Source organism: Equus quagga, chromosome 21 (genome assembly GCF_021613505.1).
Source record: "Equus quagga isolate Etosha38 chromosome 21, UCLA_HA_Equagga_1.0, whole genome shotgun sequence".
NCBI classification, from domain to species: Eukaryota; Metazoa; Chordata; class Mammalia; order Perissodactyla; family Equidae; genus Equus; species Equus quagga.
In genome coordinates, this window is record NC_060287.1 from 38,595,693 (window position 1) to 38,612,984 (window position 17,292).

General features: G+C 53.2%; 1 protein-coding gene across 3 annotated transcripts in view; it reads left to right on the plus strand.

Annotated features, from left to right (window-relative positions):
• Nucleotides 1–9,293: 9,293 nt before the first annotated feature.
• Nucleotides 9,294–17,292, plus strand: part of LOC124231293 (1-acyl-sn-glycerol-3-phosphate acyltransferase gamma) — a 56,282-nt gene continuing 48,283 nt past the window's right edge. Inside the window, exon 1 of one of the 3 annotated variants that reach the window (XM_046647990.1) lies at nucleotides 9,294–9,324. The gene's annotated coding sequence lies outside the window, so the exon portion shown is untranslated. The other 2 variants (XM_046647987.1, XM_046647988.1) reach the window with 2 other exon arrangements.

The window sequence follows — 17,292 nt, forward strand, 5'->3', positions numbered from 1 at the left end:
CTCCATCCCACTCTTTTCCTAGAGGGAGCTACTATAAATGGTTTGTGGTTTATCCTTCCAGAACTTGTAAAAATACACATAAGAACATACATACACAGGGTTTCTAAAAGTGTATTCATGTGTCACAGCATACATCTGTGCAACTTGGTTTCAACTTGTCCTGGAGTCTTTCAGTACATATCGATCTACCTCATTTAACAAGGCTCCTTTGTGTGCAAGCTCTAAAGAGCGTGCATGGACTTACACATGTACACACACACATACGCGAGTTACAGGAAATGTCTGTGTGGTCATTTCAGAGCACGGTCACCGATCGTCAGTTTGTTAGAACTGGAGTATGCTTTTAGCGCTTGGAGTGAGCATGTGGCTCAGAAAGCGTTGAACTGGCATACTCATTCTTGCTGATGGGCTGGCGGGGATCAGGCGAACGCAGTGGAGACAGTGTCTGTGGAGAGGGGGGACGCTGGCCCTCGCGCTGTGTAGCGTGAGTAAGCCCCGCCTGGCCCGGACGCCTGACCCAGTGGAAGGTGGACTCTGCCTCCTGGTGTGGAGCCAGCTCTCCGTTTCTGTCTGTGCTGTTCCTAGGTTGGCGAGGGTTGATGGGGAGGCTCTACCTGGACGGCGGCCTGGGTCAAATTCCTTCTCTACTGAGGAGCGTCTGTTTTCTGAAACACTCCACACTGTGTCCCTCTTGTTGGAACACGTGTACAGGGTCATGTGCAAGCACATTTACAGGCACTTTATTGCCTGGATCTGCAGCTTTCGTGAGGAAAGCTGCTTTCCTTTGAGCATCTCAAGTGCAGACACAGCAGAAGCAGAAGTGGGTCTATGGCCTCTGTCGAACTCTGCTTGGCCACGAGGCCACTGTGTCAGGGTGCCGTGTCTTGTCTCACAGACACTGTCTGCCTGGCAGCACCTTATCTCTTGGTGAACACACGTCTGCCTCAGAGCCCCAGACGTCTCGCCACTTTGGTGTGGCTTTGTGCTGAGGGACTCTGGCAGAGCAGAGGTGGAGCGTCTCGGGGTAACCTCATCTGTAGCCCCCGAGCTGTCTTAGCCGCCCTCTGGGACTTGGCACTTGGTATTGCCTGAAGTTCTCGCCTGCTTGCTTCCGTGTGAATTGAAATTGGGAGGCGTATCCGTAGAAGCACCAGGACCAAGCCAGGAGGGGCGGTTGAGCTCGTGACCTCCAGCCTCGGATGCAGAAGAGGCGGCACAGGTCCTAGCAGGCCTGGCCGCAAATGAATGTCCCGCGCGTGAGGCCCTTCTCACTTCTAGCGCCACTTTGCTGTCTTCCTTGTCCCTCCAAAGTGACGGTGACCTCCGTCAAGGACACATGCTGGCTGCGAGCAGACCTAGAGAGGAAGGAAGACGATGCCGCGGCTGCAGTTTTGTTGATGTTCTCACCCAGCGACTTCACTGACTCTCGGTGTTTCCAACAACTTGCCTCAAGAACCTCTCGGATTTTCTGTGTAGACGATCGTATCACCTACGAATGATGAAAGCTTGTTTTCTTCTTTCTGATCCATATTTCTCTTATTTTTTTTTACTCGTCTTTTCCTAGCGGCTGCATTAGGTTCTCTGAGGACTTGACGCCTCGAGGGTAGGTGTCCTTAAATGTTAGGAGTGGTGGTAACTTCATCTGTTGTTGCTGTCCTTTGATCTCTTACTGTCAATTATTAGAGTAATTGATTCCTATAGTAAACCATTCCCGGGCCCTGGTATAAACCACACCTGGTCATGGTGGTGCTTTGTTTTTGTGACTCCATGGCCAGGGTCAGTTTGCTAATATATATTTATTGCTAGTATTCCATCGATATTCACGCATGTGATTGGCCTCTTAAGTAATGGGCATTTCGTATTGTTCCTGATGTCCGCTGGAATGCCTCTAGTGTTTCTCTGTTAAGTAAAGGCTCACTTTGGGGCTGAGACATTGTCACCTGACAGGGAGCTATATAGTGAGTGTATCACTGTAGGGGAAAGCATATGATGAGTGTGCACAATATTTTAAATTACTCCTACTTTATTGAGTGTTTTTATCAGGAAGTGAGGTTGGATTTTGTTAAATTATCTGCCCAGCATTCTTATTAAAGAAAAATAATGAATTTTGTTAATAGATTTTCTACTATCAAACCATCCTTGCATTTCTGAAACAAATCCCACTTGGTTGTGGTGTATTGTCTTTGTAATGTGCTGTTTGATTCTGTGTGCTAATTTTTTAAGGAATTTTTGTATTTATATTCATAAGTAAAGAGCAGTGGTTCTCAATTTTTTGATCTCTTTATGCTCCTAAAAAATTATTGAGGACCCCCAAGAGCTTTTGTTTTTGTGAATTGTGTCTGTTATGGTTCTCAACTAGGGGTGATTCCCCCCCCCACACACAGGGACATTCGACAATGTCAGGAGATGTTTTTGGTTGACGTAACCAGTGGTGGGGGGTGTCACTCCTGGATGATGCATAGAACTAGCGGGTAGAAGCCTGGGATGCTGCTAAATGTCCTGCAGTGCTCAGAAGAGCCCCAGCAACCAAGAAGCATCTGGTCCAAAATGTTAATCGTGCCATGGCGGAGAAACCCTGCTGTTGATATATACTGTTTTAGAAATTAACATTGAGAACATTTAAAAATATTTACTTAAAATAGCGGCAATAAACCCATTACATGTTAACATAAATAACATTCTTTTATAAAGAAAAACTGTAGTTTCCAAAACTGAAAAAAAATATAGTGAGGAGAATTGGCACTGTTTTATGTTTTTATAGTGTAGTAAATCTCTTTAATATCTGACCTAATAGGAGACAGCGGAAATGATCTGCTTCTGCCTTCAGTCTGCTGCAGTGTCGTTTGGTTGAGGTACATAAAGAAAAATTCTGCGTCACCAGCACGTATTTGGAGAACAGAGGACTCTCAGATCCCTGACAGGGTCTTGGGGACCCCTGGGGTCCTCGCCTCACACTCGGGAACTGTGGATTCAGACACATTGCCTTCCTCCCTTCCTTCTGCATTCTTTCTCACATTGTGAATTTACTGTCATACTTGCTTCAGGAAAGGCATTTGGTAGTTTTCCTTCTTACTCTGTGTTCTGGAAAAAGCTAAATAGTGTAAGATGGTCTGTTCTTACAGGATTGGCAGAATTCTCCTGTGAAGCCATCTGGGTTTGCTATCTTTCGCTAGAGGTAACTCTGACAGATATCTTTTAATTCTATAAAAACATCTGCTCAGACTTTCTATCTTTTCTATGGTCACTTTTTTGTAAGTTTTTTTCTCCTAGATTTCATCTGGTTTTTCAAATTTATTTGCATAGAGATGTGCAATTATTTCCATGATTTAAAAAAAATGTTTATATTTTCGTTTGATGGTTATTCCCTCTTTTTTATGCCTTTTTATTCTTTTCCTTGATTAGTTTTTTATTGCTATAGATGACATCTATTTTATTGATTTTCTTCAAAAACCAGCTTTTTAAAATTTAGCTGTTAATTAGAATGCTTTTTTCTACCTCATTCTTTTTTGCTCTTACGTTTATTAATTTCTTCAGTTACTTCATAGTTTTCTTTTAACTTTTTGGAGGCTTACCTCTCTTATTTGCGTGCTTTCATTCCTAAAGTTTTTTTTTTTTTTGAGGAAGATTAGCCCTGAGCTAACATCTGCCAATCCTCCTCTTTTTGCTGAGGAAGACTGGCCCTGAGCTAGTGTCCGTGCCCATCTTCCTCTACTTTATATGTGGACGACTACCACAGCATGGCTTTTGCCAAGTGGTGCCACGTCTGTACCCGGGATCCGAACTGGCGAACCCTGGGCCGCTGAAGCGGAACATGTGCACTTAACCACTGTGCCACTGGGCCGGCCCTCATTCCTAAAGATTTAAGGTATTTAATGTGATAAATTTTCCTCTGAGCACTGCTTTCGTTTGCATTGTTTCCTAGAAATTCTGCAGCTTTGGTTTCCACTTCCCCTGAGAACATCTAAGAGGAGAGTGTTTTCACTTCAAGGAGAGGCCCTTGCTGTCTTCTGACTTTGTTTTTAATTTCCGGGGAAGATTGTTTTGTGTTTTACTTACTGTTTGGAAATTGTTGAAAATTTCTTTGTTGCTTAATGTGTGGGCGCTTTCATGAACGTTCCCGGGGCTGTTGAGAGGAAGTGTGTTCTCTCGTATCCAGTCCAGGATTGACTGTGTCACTTAAGATCCACTTCATTAAACTTGCTGTTACGTCTGCTGTGCCTTTGTCTCGTCTTGACCACCTGTTCTTTCTTCGGCTGGAAGAGATTTATTGACGTCTCCTGTTCTCAGCATGCTCTGATTTGTTTCTACAGCATCCCCGGTAATTTCTGCTTTATGGAGAGTGCTGCTGGATTATTTGGCACATAGATATTAAACTGTTACATCTTCTTTAAGGATTTTTGTTCCCAGCATTATAAGTAGTCCCACTTTGTCTCATTTAATTTCACTTGGACTGATATTTTATTGTCTTATACCAAGATTTTGAACCCTCCTTTTTTCTTTTGCATTTTCCCAGTATACATTTATCCATTATTTTCAGCCCTGCTGAATTGCTGTGTGTGGGCTTTCTCGCAGACCTAGCAGAGCTGGGTTTGCTCTGTAAGCCAACATGAAGCTGTCTCCCCGTGTTGGATGCTCTCAGCCCATTTGGATTTGTGCTGTCGGTATTTTGTGTATTTGGGGTTACGGGTAAAATGTGTGCACAGGCAGCAAGATGCTCACAGCACAGACACACACTCTTGCCGCATGTGGTGTATGTTCTGAGCCTTCCTGGGGCTTGTTTTGTGTATTGGTGCTGTTGACCTGGTAGCTGGGGAGTGTGTGTTTGTCTTAGTGGTTACCTAACTCGAGTTTCTCTATATCAGATCCTTAGTCTATGGTTTCTCCACTAAGAGCGACAACAAAACACCCTGGAACCGCCCCTCCCCGAGGCATCGCCTTCCCTCGCACCTGCTCGCACACACCTGGCCTTGACCTGCCCGCTCTGGCAGCTGCTCTGCTGTCATGTACCTGCTGCTGCGTGTGAAGTGCCGGGGGCTCACTCTCTTCCACGTCCCCACGTTCCGGTTAGTTGTCAGAGCAGGTGACCCTCACCCGCCGAGCCCTCGGCCCTCTGGCCTCCATCCTTCTCCAGTTAAACGTGTCAGAGCTCAGCACTGAGCGTGGCGGCTCACGCGTGTCCTCCAGCTCTGTCGTGGCCCAGCTTTGGACCATTCCAGCAAACGGAGCTGCCTGTTGCATGGCCCACTGTCTGCATCTCTCCCAGACCTCTTGCCCGCATGTCCACTTCACACCTGTACCTGTTACCCCAGCGTCCTTCCTGTGGGTGTCTGTGTGTCTTTCCTGTGCCTTCAGTGTCTCTCTCTGTGACATACTGTTTTAGCTTTGTTTGTCTCGTGGAAATCTAGCAGATGGCTGCATTTTAAACTACTGTTTATACTTACTGTGATTACTAACATGTTTGGACTTTCTGCTTCGTCATCGTCATCATCATCATTTACCATCCTTTGCCTGCCTTCTCCTGGATGTAATCTATTAAATCTGTAATCTATTTCTGTCCTTGAAGTGCTACCCTTACAACGTTAGGATGCATGGTTGTCTTAGCTGAAGTTCATCTGTGTGTCTACTGTCTTCCTGATTAGTGTCGAGACCTTAGAACCGGGATTTTGGCTCCAGAGTGTTTTCAAACCCTTGTTTCCTGGGCACGTGCAGCACAGCACTGAGCACTTGCGCTTCTGCGCTCTCCCGGAGTCCTCGCCTGCTCTCAAGACAAGACAGACTCTCGGCGTCATGTGTAGACGAGGGCCCTGGAGCCAGAAGTGACGCTGGAGCTGGGGTGCTTCTTCTGTGGTGTAGGTCCCTAATGTCGTACAGGCTAGAAAAATACCACAACTAGCGATGTGTGTTGTCTTTTCCAGAAGTCAAGCTGCCTGTAAAGAAGCATGCCATTTAATGCTTTGAAAACCCACATAGCTTTGACGTAAAGACAGACTTTGGGTTTTCCATGGCTGCTGGAAGGGTCCCATTGATCTGTGGGTTTGAAGCTTTGGTGTCCAACGTGGCTTGTCGGAGATGAGAGGACCTGGGTCGTCATTTGTGGACTTGCCAAGGCCCCTGGGGAAGGGCCCCCACAGGAGCCAAGCACCCGGTGCACACACAACGCCAACCTTCACTGCCCTCACGTGGCATAGATCTTATTTAATGATCTACCAGCTTGAATCGAGGGCCAACCACGTGCCAGACGACCCACTCTGTGTTCGGGGCAGACATGAATGACCCGCGGACCTCAGTGCCCGTGGCTGGCACAGGCTCGTGGCGGGAGTGACACGGATAAACGTGAACCGCGTGTGAGGTCCCGCCCTCAGCCCATCTGTTCTCCACAGACTTATAGGGGCCCCTCTCAGCCCTGGGGGCTGCATCCCTGGGCAGTGGGGGAGGCGAGGCAACAGTGATCGACAAAGAAACAGACACACATGAACAAACTGCCAGGTGACCAGTGCTGACGAGGAATCCACCTGGGGGTCTGGGTGGGGGGCTGAAGGGACCACCCCTCCCAGGAGGTGGTGGGAACAAATGCCCCCAGCAGGAGGGAGTTTGGTCGGGGAGGGAGGGAAAAAGGAAGGATGTGGTGAGGCTGGTGGACAGCTGGGAGAGCGCGGACCGCAGGCCTGAGCAGGCCAGGGCTCCGGGCTTTGTGGACGCCAGGGCAGTGGCTTCTGCTCTTGGTTCAGTGGGAGCCACCGGGCAGATGCGGGGCTCTGGTGTGATCTGCACTGGGCAGAGAAAGCCCTGGCTTTGCGGCTGTGGAATCCGGAGAGGGCAGCACACCTTCGTGACCAGCAGGCAGGGCTCTGGGGGCAGAGGGCAGCCCTTAGTCTGTGCGTGGGGAGCCTGTCCCTATTCACCCTGGCTTGAGCCCCAGGGTGGTCTGCACACCGCTGGCTGGGCCCTGCTTGGCGGGCATGCGCCTGGCCCTTTCCCTCTGATGCTCACGGGAGAGTGTGGTCCCCAGGAAACCTGCTGCCAGCGTGTATGCCGTGTGAGGAGCAGCGAGGCCAGAGAGCACGGTGCTTTTGAGGAGGTGGGAGTGGGTCCGGCCATGCTGGGGGTCGTGCTGGGTGCAGCCTCCATGGCCTGCAGACCTGTGCACACCAATGCATTGGCCAGTGTAGACCTCCTGCTTGTGCACAAGTGTTACCAGTTTCACCTCACTCTGGTGCGACTCTGACCCCCACTGGGAGGGAGCTCTGAGGAGGGGCCCACGGGTGGGCCTTGTACACGTAGTCCATCCTTCCTCGGAGGGTTCTTCCTGTTCTGTGTCACAGATTTGAATCAAAGCCGAAGCCGAGTGCTCAGCAGCACAAGCTTTATTCAAGGGCCGAGAGCGGAGAAGCAGGAACAGAGTCCACGAGTGAACCCTCTGCTCCTGGGGCGGTTAAGCAGTTGTTATAAAGGGTCTGGGGATGAAGGGGAGGGATGTTCATAGTTACTCGGGGAAATGGGCAGGCTTTTCTGGGGAGCAAGGGGGCCACCTCTTCTCTTGCCTTCTTTGTCCGTATGCTGCTGTCGCCGTGGCAGCTGTACACTGTCGCGGCGTCGGTGGGTGTGTCCCACAGTGTGTAAGGTGTTGGGTGGAGAGGATGGGGCCGAACAGCAGGAGGAGGAAAAGGGCCACAAGCGGGCCAAGAGCCGGGGAAACCGAGTCATCCAGGCGTCCAGGACCTCCTGGACTCCCTCCCGGAGCTGGTCCGCCCGTTTGTGTCGGGTTAGGTCCTCCAAGTTGTGAGTTGCCAACTTCACCCTCTCTCAGCTCCGATCAAGATGTCCAGAGCTGTGAACGTGGAAGCAGCAGGAGGTGTTTGCTGGGGCCCAGATTCCCCCTTGTTCGGCATGGTCGTCGTGGCACAGGCAGGGACAAGGCAGACTCGTAACCCTGGAGCAGGCTTGGGAGACAGCGGGTCAGGCTCACAGCAGTAAAGATAACGACTCCGCGTAATATTCCCGGTAAAAAAGAGAGACACGCATTAAGGAACGGGCTCCCCCAGAAGGTGGTGAGGTTTCCCGAGACTGGTCTGCAGCTGTGTTGTGCAGAGTTGATGGAGTGTTTTTCAAAGTCTCCAGCTACCTGTCCCTGGGAATGTTGAGCCCAGGGAGTGATCCCTGTAACTTAATCAGTGGGTCACACGAGGACGAGATGTTGGGACTGAGACAGGGCGCACCTGAAGCCAGGACCTGGAGGTGTGTCTCCCTGTTCATGAACTAGGAGGTCGTGTGTAGCTCAGGATATAGTTTTCTTCGATTCAGGTATCTACCACTTAATACACGTTTGTCCCGGAGTTCCACACGCGTTCAGGCAGGTTCAGCCCACGTAAAAGTGAGGTAACAAATCAGCGCAGGTCTGTTTTTCTCCTGTTAACAGTAAGATAGCCCTGGGCCAAGCTAACAGCTCCACAGAACCACAGCCAGGCTCCCTCTGATATCTTTTTCAGCCTGCAGCTTCTGTTCTCCTGATTGTGGCTTGCTGGTCTCAAGAAGGCTGCTCCTCTCTTGCCATTTCATCTACGTTCCAGGCAGAAAGGAGGAAAAGGGCATATCTGGGCCATTTCATTTTGAGGAGCTCTCCCCAGGCTCTACCCAGCAGCTTTCACTCCATCTCCCTAACTAGACATGGCCGTCCCTGCAGGGTGGCTGGGACCTCACCTTCTAGGCTGGGCCCAGAGCCTGCCTGGCAGAGTGTCCATCCTGTTGGTATGGAAGCAAGGGAGCATGAGTTTCGGATCAGCAGCCAGCTCCTTCCTACCACTTGGCAGAGTAGTCAGTATTTCAGAAACTGTGTGTATCCTTGACCTCTGCCCTGAATCTGACAGAAAGAAGGCTTTTCCCCATTTCTTTGTGCTTCCCTCTCTGCACTCCACATGCACGAGCTGTTCTGCAAATGTTGACTTCATTTCTTTTCTCGGTACGGGGGCTGGTCTGGTCCTGGCTTTCAGTATCTTCATGAAAATAAGAAAAAGGAGGAGGCACCAGCCGCCGTCTCAGGCAGGACTTATTCCCTGCCACTCACCTGCCTCAGTTGGTGCCAGACCAGCTGGGTGTGGGCAGCTAGGTGCTCTCCCCTTGGCCCTGCAGCCGTTGCCCCAGGCCGTGCTCCTGGCTGCTTCTGCCTCCTGCAGAGTTGAGGTCATGGGTGAAAGGGACACTGTGAGCCTCCCTCCTGGCAGCTCCCGCCCTCCCGCCTGACTGGGAGGGGCCAAGGGCAGGATAAAAGCCGGCCACCTCTGGGTGTCTGAGGGACCGCCCTGCAGGTCCGGCCCAGGGAGCCCGCAGGTAAGGGCACCACTCGCCACGCTGCTCTGCACCGGGGCCTCCTGCCTCCCCTGGTCGGGGTGAGCCGCCTGAGCAGTTGCTGCAGAGAGAATGGGAGCTTAGGGCCGTGCTCCTCAGACCTCACAGTTTCCAGGTCTGCACCCTCCATGGTGGGTTCAACCTCTCCTGAGCTGTGGCCCAGGTGAGCGGGGCTGGGGTGAGCTAGTTATCCAAGGACCCTCCCCACCTCTGGTTGCCCCAAAGAAGAGCCTCAGCTCTTAGTGAACGCGCAGAAGTCCCTGTGGCTGTCTCTGTCCGTCCTCACCCTGAGCTCCAGGAGAAAGGCCGGGACTGAGTGAGTAAGACGTTCTGATCTGTCTTATGGCATCTCCTGCTTCAGCTCGACACTGGACGCTGTCAGGCTGTAATAGCAGAACGGTTTCCGCGTCTGTAGCGTCTGCATGATCAGGGAGGTCAAAAGGTTTGTCGGCCAAAATGTCATATGGGTAACTGAAATGACAGAGCTGGATGGTCCCATGTAGCTGCCACGGCCCACGTGTGGCCACTGGACCCTTGGAAGCAGAGAGGCGAAGTGAGAGGTGCTGAGAGGTAAACACCCACACAGCCTTAGAAGACGAGGCAGGGTGGCGTAGATGCCCCAGCAGCGCCTTTTTTGTGTTGAGTGCACCTCGAAATCATGATATTCTGGCTCTCTCGGGTTAAATAAAATCCGCTATTAAAATTAGCTTCACCTTTTCTTTCCACTTTTTAATGCAGTTCCTAGCACCTATAGCTGACGTCCCTGGCACCCTTGTTTCTCCGGTGGGCCCGCAGGAGAGGGTTGTCTGGAAACTTCTGCCTGGACAGACTCTTGCTGGCAAAACACACGAGCGTGTGGCTCTGCACGCCAGGGATTGTGAAATCTGGAGAGTTCCTGAGTCACGTGTTCTCTGACAGCGGAGGTGGCTGGTTGGCGGTCACCCCTGCCTTCCTTGACAGAACGAGCTGATTCTTTGGGGATTATCATCAGGTTAACTCATCAACGAGGAGGAGGCGGTTCAGCAGGGGGGGCGTGTCCTCGAGTCCGTGTGGTGGGACAGGAGTTCATTTTATTGGGGTGCTCGAGGCTAGGTCAACCCTGGCTCAGGTGTTCGGCTCTCAGAAAATGGGCGTTTCTCACTCACCTGCCTCAGTTGGTGCCGGGCCAGCTGGGACCGTGCTTGTGTGAGAATGAACATGGGCCAGTAAGTTCTGGTGGGTTTTATGCTGCAAGAAGCACCCACACATTTCAGAGAGAAGACTTCTTTGTGGTCTCTCCAGCAGTTTAGTTTCTGTGAGCTGAAATCGACTGGGTACAGGTGAGTGTGGCGTGGGCTGAGACCTGGGGCCCTGGCCGCCCTGCCTGGCAGTCCTGTGTGACTCTGGCACAGATTAGCCGAAGGCCAGGCCTGGGGTCCGGGGGCTGGGCACAGGCGCCACCTCGGGCACAGTGGCAGGAGGTGAAAAGATGTCCTCATGAATTAAGCTGTGCGCCCCCTGCCCCCGTTCAACGGGTCTCTGGTGAATGATAGTAATCGTCTGTGGCAGAGCCGCCCATGTTTCTGCGCTGTGCACGGTGTTAGGACGGTGTTACTGGGGTGGGGAAGAGGTTCTTTTCTGCAAGGACTCCCCCCGCGGTTACTAGGCATCTAACTAGATGCTTGCCTTAAGAGACAGCTGTCAAGCGGTGGTTCGTTTCACAATCATTTGATTACTGTTGCTGCCAGGACCTGTAGGGTGAAGGGCTTGCCCACGTTTGTGGAGGAGCAGGTGTGGTGGTGGCCCTGGGGTGGCGGGCCGTGCCGGGACCCCGAGGAACACACCGAGAGCCATGCCTGGTCGGGTCGGAAGAGCCGGATGCTGGGAGGGCCTTAGAGCGGGTGTCCAGGGCCTCAGCAATGGAGCGGGCGCTGGAGCCAGCCCTGCCAAGTCCGCTGCGCCCACCCTGGGCCCCGCAGGGTGGGAGGCTCGATGGAGGCAAGAAGGGCTGAACCTGGAGAGCCCGGCCCGGGGCGCCCAGGGCTGCCATTGTCACCCGCCCGCATTAACTGCTCTGCGGCGTTGCCTGCGCCAGCCCAGCTCTGGCTTCTTTAAGGAGCACTGAGCCCCGAGCACCGTGGCTGCCAGCAACTCTCTAAGTGTGGAGTCCTCCAAAGGCCCGGCTGTTTCTTCCGTTCTCACGTCGTCCCTCCCTCAGTGGCTGGATGGCTAGCTCCTTGGATTTACAGATATTTCCAGGGGAGCCAGTGTGATGTTAACGGGCTGACTGCCCCCTTCTCCTATTTTGAATCATTTCCATGGCCTCTGCATTATTTCATGAAGTTACGCAGTGGCTGCCGTTAGTGAGTTAGACACAAACACAGTGATTCCTGCTGAACTTGGAGCTCGAGGGGGCAGGAGTGTGAGCCGCTGGAGGACAGTCGACTGGGGGTGCACTCAGCGCCGTGGTTTCCCGGGATCAGGGGGCCACGTAAGGGCATTTCTGCCGTGTGTGGAAAGCACCCGGTGGGCGCCCAACATGAACGTGGGGTCCTGTGATCAGTAAAATGTGAGCAGACGTGCCCACCCCCCACGGAAACCAAAGCAACGGAGTGTCTGAGTCCAAAACAAGGTAGATAAATGCCCAAGGTCCAGAAATGGAACTGAGATGCAAAGCAGGGGGGACAGCCAAGGTGGAGGCTGTGGAAGTGCCACCTGGAGGTCCCACTGGTCAGAGGACAGGGTCCCAAGTGCTCGCTGCAGAAGGGGACACACATGGCCAGCTTGTTGCTTGAAACCAGGGGTTGGCTTGGGGGAGTCCTGCCAGTGAGGGGGGCCCAGGTGGGAGGGAGGGCTGAGCACAGAGTGACTGCTGACCTGTCACAGCAGCCACGGTCTTCTAGGGAGCTGGGGGCCGAGAGGGCAAGCGGGACAAGGCTCTTGATGCGCAGAGTGCCACACCCTTGGGTGCCCCTCTGAGCTGCAGCATCCCCAACATCACAGCACAGCCAGAGCCCCAAGCGCTGTTCTGTGTCCGGTCTGGACCAAAGGCCTCAGATGGTCAGATGGAGGGGGCTGCACCCAGAGGGAGGGAGTTTCAGCAAAACAGCTCGAAACTCCCGACCAAGGTCAGGGTCGACGGGAAGTCTGACACCAAGACGGCGCACAGAAACCGAGGTCAGAATCGGATTTCTCCCCAGGTGGAACTTGTTTTGTGAAACAGTTTGGAAAGAGGCTCGAAAGTGTGCGCTGTGTTCAGGATGCTCAGAGAGGGGGATGAAGCTGTAGCACCTGTCAAACGAGACGAGAGTTGGAGGCAGAAATGGGCGAGTGAGGGGCTGGTAAACAACCCCGGTGTCTCTGATTTGGAACGGGGGGAGGTAAAAATATGTCAGCTTTGTCACTAATCTGTTGAAGAATGTGGCTTAAATGTCCTGCGATGCTGGGCTTCCTGATTCTAAGCCCCAGGGCTAGCCAGGTGTCCCGCCAGGTGTGGCAGCCGTGGGCAACTGCAGCCCACCACAGGGCAGGGCCTGCCCCTGCGATGCTGGGGCAGGAGGGCGAGAGGGTAGGGGCTCCATAGGCAGGGGTCCCGGGGAGGAGGGGCTGCCCTGGACTGAGTGCTCAGTGGATGGTGGGGTGAGCAGCGGCCTCCCCAGAGGGGACTGAAGGGCCGGCGCCCTCTGCTCCCAGTGTCGGAAAATGCAGCCACACGGGGTGCCGTGGCCCGTCCCCTAGGTCAGCCAGCACCAAAGGATGGGCTGTTGATTCACCTTCCTGCCCAGCCTCGGGCCTGGCCCACCGATGGGGTGGTCCTCGGGGGCCCTGGCGCCCTGTGTGAGGGTGCTGCTCTCCCAGCGCGGGGTGTGGCGCCCCTCCTGAAACAGGGCTGCTCTCCAGTCACCTGTTAATGGAGCAGGCCTCGCGCTGTCTCCTGTCTCCATTCTCTCTTAAAGATTACAAAAATAACACTGCCCACTTTCAACAATGAAGCACTTTAGTCTTCCTTCCCCTGGGTCCCGGGCCGCATCTCCCCTCCTGAGCCTGGAGCGGGGGCAGGGAGCCGGGGCCCCCCAGAGCACCTGCACCACAGCTGGGAGCTGGGGAGCTGCAGGAGCCTGCCTTTCGCCAGCTGTCACTTTGTCACTTCTGCCCTCCGCGGGCAGAGAAGGGGCCGGCCATTTGCCAAGCTGGTCAGACTCCGGGTCAGTACAGACCATGGGTTCGACCACTGGAGGCCTGGGGGCTTTTCTTTTCTCTTTCTCTTTTTGAACATTAGAAAAATAACACATCCCCATGTTCAAAAATAAAACTAGGGAGCTTTCTTAACCAAGGCTTCTGAGCACAAAATGTCGGTGCTCCGAGCCATGGGGCATTGCACAGGGGACGAAGTTACTCACGAACTTCAGTGCGTGAATTTTCGTGGAGTCTCTTTTGGAGGGTCTGCCACTGCGGGGGGTCAGGCGGCGGTTCTGCCCTCTCCGTCATGGGCGGTCTGATGCCTCCAGCCTTGCTGGCAGGTGTGCCGTGGAAACCACCGTTCGGCTTGGACAGAGTCACAGTTTCAGGGAATGTGGGCATAAAGTGGGGTTTGCACTAACTGCAATTACAGATTGACAAGGATTACATGCACACCCATGACTTGGGGGAAAGACTTTGGTTCTCTTTCTTTCCTATTTTTTCCTTGCTAGATTTTTTTTTATTGCTTAGGAGAAAATTTCTCTAAGTAAAAAGATGGTAATTTATATTACTTTTTTATTTTGAAATCTAAGGAAGCTTTGATCAGAAAAATCGTTCATGGACTGACTCCTAGGTGTTAGGGTAGAAACAGCAATGAGCGGAGCTGGTGTTTCTCCCCGGAAACCGGGCATCTGAAAGCCTTTTGTGTGTCAGGTTGAGTCCCTCTAGCAAATTTTCATTTTGTAAATTTGCATGGTAAAAAACTTCTCTTTCAAATATTTTTCTACATGCTGGGCTGAGTGAGGGTGGGGAGACCAGTTCCACAGCTCACACTTGGCAGCCCTGGTTTCACACTCTTATTCTGAGAGCCCTGTCTGGCCTGGAGACCATCGGTGCACCCAGCTGGGGGCCGAGTCGGGGAGGCCAAGAGCTCCAGGCTGTGCCCAGCCCTGGCCAGTTTGACGACACTGGCTCAGATGCCAGTCCCTTAATTACGCCTGGAGAGAGTGCCGTCAGTTCTGTGAGAGGGGCTCAGCCAGTTTGGGAGAGTTGTCTAGGACGGAGGTGGGAGTGTGGGGAGGGTGGGTGGGGCCAGCCCTCAGGGGCCCTCAGCCACATCCTGGCACCTCACTCCCAGGGGCCTTGCAGAGGGGTGGTTTGTGTTCACGGCTTTGTTTTGCTGTAAAGTTAAAAAAAAAATGGTTCGCCTCCGTTTTTTGGAAAAGGTTGAGTGTCAACTGGCGACATACAGGTCAGGAATTTTATACCTGGCCCCCAAGCGCCCTCCCGCTGGGTCTCGAGTGGTGCTGTGGGGACCCCCTGTCCATCCACCAGGGCAGACATCCAGGCCACAGTGTGGAGCACGGAGTGAGAAAGTCCAGTCTCAGAGCCGCAGCGTCACTGTGAGGGCAGCATTGGACACCCACATCCATCGGAACAGACCCAGACCCCACAGCTGTCAGCCCTGGGAGGGGCTCTGGCTGGGAGACCCCTTATTACTGTGCACCTCTGTGCAGTTTCACTTTTTTACAGCAATAATGTCTTACTCTCTATTAATCTACAAAATCTCATCAATTTACAAAATCTTTAAAAAACAGAGCTCAAAAGTTGGACTCTCTTACTTGCAATGTTCTATCTGAGCTAAAGCACAGGGCGGGCTAGTTGACTGCAGGCTGGGAGTGGGTGCAGCCTCTCGGGGTCCCGGGTTGGGTGGGGGTCTCCGGCGGTCTGCCCCAGTCTGTTCAGACCTGATTCTCGAGGTCAGCGGAGGAAAGCTGCTCCTTCACCGCCTTCTCCCGGGCGTATCTTCGCCCCTCCCTTCATGAACCACAGCGGGTTTCTCTCCCGCCTGAGGCTCGCGTGTTCTCAGCTTGAGAGGAGGTCCACCTTTCCGTGGAGATGAGAGAATGGGCATTTCCAGAGCATCTTGGTTGGGTTTTGCTCCTTAGCTCTTTAGGGTGCAGTTTTTGTTTGTGGAAGTGGTAGTTTTGCAGTTAGACGACCTGGATTAGAATCCTGATTCTGCCACCTACTCGCCGTGTGACTTTGGGCAAGTTGCTTAACCTCTCTGTACCTCAGTTTCCTCATCTGTAAAATGGGGAGCTTGTAAGAGTGTCCGCCTCCTAAGAGTGCTATGAAGAGTGACTGAGCAAATGCATGCAGAGCCGTTGGGTGCCCGGTGACAGGGACCAGCGCACACGCAGGGGCGCTAGTTACAGACAGCCGTCACCCCGCACAGGACGGTGACCTCCAGGGTCTGCTGCCTCCTGTGGGGGGCTGATAGGTGTCAGGCGGGTCTGCCAGCCACTGGGCACTGCCTGCCACTCACAGATGCAGCAGGCACGTGATAGCCACTCAGCTAACGGAGGTGGCCGTCCTCGAGGGATGACGGCCCCTGTCAGCAGAGAGGGACGGCGCAGGTGGTTCAGGCCCCAGCCGAGCGCCTCATTCGGTGATCGTGGTTCAACGGCTTCCAGCACATCCCCGACGCGGTCTCCTCTGCTGCAGAGGAAGCGGGACGGAGCCGAACTGCACTGTTTGGAAAATGCATACTGGGAAGGTTGGAAAGGATATCAAGGGACACGCAGGCCCCTGCCACCTGCGCGTCCATCCAGGGAGAAAGAGCAAGTGTGTGGGTCCATGTAAGTGTGTGACACTTTACTGTGGGTGTCACCCTGTCCTTTCGCCTCAGCGGCCTGGAAGGTCCCTCTCTTTGCCCCTTCACGGCAGCCCAGAGCGCGTCACTGACCCATTGCTGGCCCGGAATCCCCTCTGGAGAGATGCGTGGAGGGCCCAGGCACGGGGTACTGACGGAAGCGCCATGGGGCTTCCCTCCTGGGCTAGCAGCTTCGGGTCTCTCTGGCCTCCCACCCCCCTCCTCAGTGTTCCAGCCCCTGGTCCTGCTGGGGAGGGGGGAGGTTGGGTCCAGCCCAGCTTCCTCCTCCTCTTGTAAGAGGCTGTCCCTGGGCGTTATGCTGCCGCTAGGGTTTGTTGCATATGATGGTTCTCACTCCTCCTGCCGCTTAGTACATCGAGCATCTTAGAACCGTGTCCTAGGTCACCGCACGGTCGGTCTGTCTGTCTGTCATTTGAACAAACGCACACCGTTGAGTCAGATCAACACTTGGGTATTCCCTGTTCCCCCCTCCAGGTTCCTTCTGTGCCCCAACTCCTGCGGACGTGGCAGAACGGACCTGTATGCTCACAGTGTCACACCAGGCACAGCTCCCGGCTTTGTTTTCTTGAATTAGGGTAACTTTCATCAAGGGATTGGAAGCCCAGGGTGACAGCTCTCTGGAGGGCTGTGTGCGCCCCCAGACTGCCGCGTCCGCATGCCAGTCACACAGCCTGAAGGTTCAATAGAAATTTTAATAGTGATTTTTAGATGAAGTGGTTAGGAACATAGCAAGCTGATGCATATGAATTTTAAGATTCATGATCATTGTTCAAACAGATTTCATGTCTGAAACTACATTTTGTTTAAAAGTTGCTTTCCGTGTGGGAGTTTTCTGTCTGGGGTGAGTTTTAAGCTGGTGGTGCCAGTTATGGAAACAGTGTCTAGTTTATGAAGATGTGTCGGCTCCACGCGGAATGCCGTGCTGTTTGGTTCCATCTCATAACAGGCTGGGATTTGCCACACACAGCTCTCTTTCTTGCCATTCTGTGGTTTCGCTTCTTCGACAACCATTGGCTGGTTCTTGCAGGAGCCTCAGTGCTGTGTGCTCGTCGTCCTCACCACGTCCACCGCTCACGTCACTGCCTCGTAGAAGGTCGCACAGTGAGGAAACAAAG